We start from the raw sequence: 5,677 nt of genomic DNA, 5'->3' as shown, positions 1-5,677 counted from the left end.
GCAATTCATATATATATATATATATATATATATATATATATATATATATATATATTGATTTCAGAGAGGAAGGGAGAGGGAGAGAGAGAGAAAAACATCAATGATGAGAGAGAATCATTGATCAGCTTCCTTCTGCACGCCCCCTGCTGGGGACCGAGCTCACAACTCAGGCATGTGCCCTTCACTGGAATCAAACCCAGGACCCTTCAGTCTACAGGTGATGCTCTATCCACTGAACCAAACCAGCTAGGGTTAGTTTTTAATTTATTTATTCAATTTAGAGACCAGGGAAGTGGGGGGGGGGCGAGAGAGAGAGAGAGAGAGAGAGAGAGAGAGAGAGAACATTGATTTGTTGTTCCATTTATTTATGCATTCATTGGTTGATTCTTGTATGTACCCCAATGGGGGATCAAACCCTGCAACCTTGGGGTATCAGGATGACACCCTAACCAACTGAGCTACTCAGCCAGGGCCCATCTATATATATAAAAGCCTAAGTGACCATTCAACCATTTGACTGATAGCTATGATGCGCACTGACCACCAGGGGGCAGACGCTCAACGCACAGGCATGGAAACATGGAACAGACAGATGAATCACAGAGGGAAGGGGGAGGGAAGAGGGCCGGAAGAGATTAACCAAAGATCTTATATGCATACTAGAGGCTCGGTGCACAGATTCGGGCACCAGTGGGGTCCCTCAGCAGGGCCTCTCGCAATCCAGGACCCCTCGGGGGATGTCGGAGGCCCAGTGCATGGATTCGGCCCAATCCCTGCAGGCCGGGCCGAGGGACCCCACCGGTGCATGAATCCGTGCACCGGGCCTCTAGTTGGCTTATAATTTTGAAAATTTGCTCAACGTTTGGCCTCATAGAGGAAGGCTGGGTTCTCATACCTGCTTCTGCATGTAACCTGCTGTGCTTCCCCTGTCCGGATGCCACCCAAAGGTGCTGAGACCAAGAGTGAAAAGGCACACAGTATCATAGTATTATTATAACAATGGTTTGGACCTCGTGGACCCCTTAAACACACCTCAGGGATGCCCAGGCTCCCTGGGCCACCCTTTGGGAACCACTGATGTGTGGTACTGTTCCGAAAATGAACTGAGTGCAAAACATTGTGTCCAAATGATGATAAATGAAACAACGAGGCCTCAGTAACCCTGGAGGCATTCAGCTTCGTGGGTTCGCACGGCAGGCTCAGGAGACTCCCAGGGTTCAAATCCTAACGTGAACGCTTACTAGCTGTGTGACCAGGAGGAAGTTAATTGACCTCTCTGGGCCGCAGGGTCTCGTTTAGAAGGTGGGGACCACAGTAAAAGCACCGACCTCCTCGGGTTATTGAATGTAAAGTTGCTCAGGACTTGAATGCAAAGTGGAAGGCACAAAGGAAACACTGGGTAAATTATGCAACTAATTTATGCAAAGCATTGTTATTAAGCAGCCCTCCAGAACAGTAAGGCAGTTACATAATTGCTACTAAGTGGTCTCCACAATACACTGCCACGTGGAGTTGAAAGCTACAGAACCGTATGCATAGGATGATGAAGCTGAGTCAAATAAACACAGGCTACCTACCCACCCATGTGTGGATGCAAATACAGGCATACATGCATAGAATGTGCACAGAGTATTCTTGAAATTATACATTAAAAGAATATCAACATATAAAAAGCAAAACAAAACAAAACAAAAAAACAGCATGACTTCCTTTTGTTTTGCTTTGTTTTTGTTAATCCTCATCTGAGGATATTTTTCCATTGCTTTTTAGAGAGAATGGAAGGGAGGGGTAGAGACACAGAGAGAGAAACATGGATGTGAAGAGACACATCAATTGGCCATCTCCCGCACATGCCCCAACCAGGGCCGGGGATCAGACTTTCAATCCAGGTATCTGCCCTTGACTGGGAATTGAACCCGAGACCCTTCAGTCCACAGGCCGTTGATCTATCCACTAAGCCAAGCTGGCCAGGGATAGCATGATTTTTAAAAATATATTTTATTGATTTTAGAGAGAAGAAGAGGGAGGGAGAGAGAGAGAAACATGGATGTGAGAGAGAAACATTGACTGGCTCCCTCCTGCATGCACCATGACTGGGGATCAAACCCACAACCTGGGCATGTGCCCTAACCGGGAATCGAACCAGTAACCTTTCGGTGCATGGAGTGACGCTCAACCAACTGAGCCACACTGGCCAGGGCTAGCTTGATTTGTGTGTGTGTTTGTTTTGTTAATCCTCACCTGAGGCTATTTTTTCCCATTGATATTTAGGGAGAGTGGAAGAGAGAGGGAAAGACAGAGAGAAACATCAGTGTGAGAGAAACACATCGATTGGTTGCTGCCAGCAGGAGCACTGACCAGGGCCCGGGCCAGGGAGGAGTCTCAACCTACATGCGTGCGTGCCCTTGACTGGAATCAAACCTGGGACCCTTTGGTCTGCAGGCCGACGCTTTATCCACTGAGCCAGGGAGACTCTGGTTAGCTTGATATTTTAAAGGAGATAAACGTTAGGACTTGGGGTTGTTACCTTCTGGACAAGATAAGCACTTTTCCAGCACTGCAACCACATCCTCCCCTCCTGCCGGCAGGACCGACAGCACCCATTGATCAGGCTGCCGGCAGCCCTCACGGATAGGAACACGCTTCCCCACGGAGCAGAAGTTCCTCATCAGCACGGCGCTCCGGGCAGCCGGGGGGCATGCGTTCATCCTGACAAACGTATTTGCCATCCCGAACCTTGAGCATGACCGCCCCGAATTCCTGAAACCACGGGAAATGACTCAGCATCGTTCCCCGGGGAGCCGGGTCCTGCTGAACCCTCATTCTTTCCTGCTAACCTCCACCCCACCTCCTCCAACCCTCCCCGTTCCAGAAGGTCCTGCTGGCCCAGCCCCCTCCTTTGTTACCGAGAAAGAGACCGAAGCCCCAGAGGTGAAAAAGACTTGCTCCAGGTCACAGAAGGAGTCTGCATCCAACTCCTAAAAGGCAGTAAAATGCAGCCGCTCAGAGAGTAGACCCTGGGGTTAGAGAATCCTCCTTTGCATCTTACCAGCGGGACCTCCCTGAGTCTCAGTTTCTCCATCTGCAAAATGGGCTCCATGGAACGCCTAGTCCCAGGAGAATCCAATCAGGTAATCAATGGAGAGAGCTCAGCACGTGTCTGTGTCTGACACCCAATGTCTGCTTGATAAAATGTGGGTGTGGCTGCCGTTCTGAGGGTTCCCGGAAGTTAAATGAAGACAAAGCAAAGTGGCTCAGTCCAAGGGGTGTTGTCCTGTACACCAAAAGGTCCCAGGTTCAATTTCCGGTCAGGGCACCCATGGTTCTCTCTCACATCAATGTTTCTCTCTGTCTCTCTCCCTCCCTTCCTCTTTCTCTAAAAGCAATAAAAACATGATCTCAGGTGATGAGTTAAAAACAACAACTGCCCTAGCTGGTGTGGCTCAGTGGACAGAGTGGTAGCCTTCGGACTAAAGGGTCTCGGGTTCGATTCCCGTCAAGGGCACATGCCCGGGTTGTTGGCTCCATCCCCAGTGGGAGGCGTGCAGGAGGCAGCCAGTCAATGAGTATCTCTCATCACTGATGTTTCTATCTCTCTCTCCCTTCTTCTCTGAAATCAATAAAAATATATTAAAAAACAACAAGAAGAGATAAACCAAAGAAGTTATATACTTATATGCATAGTCCATGAGCACTGGCAATAAGGTGGTGAAGAGGGGAGGATGGGGAGGAGGAAGGGGGGAGTTGGTAGGGACTGGGGCAGGAGGAAAGGGGGAGAAAATGGGAGATATCTGTAATACCATCAACGATAAAAATATATTTTTAAAAAGAAAAACTTAAAAAATAATAAAAAATTTAATTAAAAAAATAATAGCAATAAAAAAACAAGGCACAGAACGGATGGGCTAGCACTGTGTTTGTTGTGTTTCCGTTTAGACACATCTCAAGAACAAGCTTTTCAAACATTCAGGCTGATTTTAGACCCTCAATGTAGACGGTGAGATCACGGGTCTGAGCCCAGTGTGTGTCTGTGTGTGCGTGTGCGTGTTGGTGATAATTCCCACACCAGGGCTGCTGGGAGCCTCCCCTGAGCTCCTGAGAGGAATGTGTGTGGCTCACACATAGTAGGTGTGCGGTTAATGGTTAACACTTAATGTCTGTGGGCACAGCAATCCCAAGAGCTCATTTTTATTGATCCTGACCCGAGTGGTTTGCTGTCCTGCATGTTTTATAAAGTCCTGCTGTTCATCATGATGCCGACTAAGCTGTTCAACAAACGCGAATCTAACCTCATTCCCCGACCCTAGAGCCAAGCCCCGCCCACACCCGCCCCCGGGCAGGCAGAGACGTGTTTGAAATAAAGTTTATTGAAGTTTCTGTTTGGTATTTACATATGATACACGGTAAATAACAGAGCCAGGCCCCCCGCCCACCCCTCCCCACCCCCACAGCCCCCCTCCCCCCCAGCCTCGTTAAAAATCGCTGCGTAAAGACAAGTTAACTGCTTCGGTCCCCCCTCCCCCCGCCCCCCTAAGATGCAAACTAAAAGCCCCCGACCCTCCCCGGCCTCCCTCCCCCCACCCCGGGGGCCTTTCTGCTTCCGTGTACAGCACTGTGCTACCTCGCCCCTCCTCCCCTAATAAGGGGGGGTGGACGAATTTCTGGGACACCCCCCAAATCTGTCCAAGGGGGAGGACGGACCCTTGAAAGAGGCCAGAGTTTGGGGTCTGAGGCGGGGAGGGGAACTTCAATGATGGGGGTGTGGGGGGGCGGGGAGGTGCCAGAAAAATGGAAGACTTCGAGGTTTGGGGGGTGTCGACCCCCGCTACTGTCTCTCCCTCCCCCGACGGGGCCTCGAGGGGGCAGAGGCGGGCGCAGGTGTGGAAAGGGCGTGGGATCCCCGCACCCCAGGCCTCCACCCTGTGGGGTGTGCAGGGCTGGGGCACCCGGGGGTTGGGGGCGAGCGGGTGGAAAGGAAGAAGGAGACAGAGTTAGAGGAGGACGGGGAGGAAGGAAGACAAGCGACGGGCAGCAGAGGAAGCAAGAACACTAGTTAGACGGCGCCCACGGAAAGGCAGGGGACCCTCAGGGGGCCTCCCCAGGAGCAGAGAAGTGTGGGTGCGACAGGATGAACCCGACCCCACGGCCTCCAGACCCCCCTCCCCCGCGTGTGGGCGGAGCAGAGGCCCCTCCCTGCCCACAAGGACCCCCAAGATGAGGGGGGGTGAGACGGGGCCAGGAAACAGACAATGGGGGGCAGAAGGGAGAAGAGGATGGCTGGCATTCCTGGCGGCTGCCGGACCCCGATCTCCAGCCCAGCGCCCCTTTGTGAAGGCGGCAGGTGGGGGCGCAGGGGAGGTGGGCACCTGCGTGGTGGAACCCAGAAGGATGGACTAGGCCGGGAAGGCGGGGCCAACGAGGGGGCGTGGTTTCAGAGGAAGGGGCGGGCACTAGAGGGGGAGGGGCCATTGTGAAGTGAAGGGCCCAATGGCGTGGGACGGCCAGGAAAGGAGGCGGGGCTATTGGAAAGGAGGCGGGGTTATGGCGATGGGCGTGGTCGTCGGGGAGAGGGCGGGGCCACAGCCAGAGCGGCGTCCTCCCGGGGGCGGCGGAGGCCCAGGAGCCGGGGAGCTGCGCCGCGGGGAGGCCTCCGGGGAGGGGGGCCCCGCGGGCGGGC

This window comes from Cnephaeus nilssonii, assembly GCF_951640355.1.
Source record: "Cnephaeus nilssonii genome assembly, chromosome: 20".
Classification (NCBI taxonomy): domain Eukaryota; kingdom Metazoa; phylum Chordata; class Mammalia; order Chiroptera; family Vespertilionidae; genus Cnephaeus; species Cnephaeus nilssonii.
The sequence above is the reverse complement of the archived record's forward strand: the minus strand, read 5'-3'. Positions refer to the sequence as shown.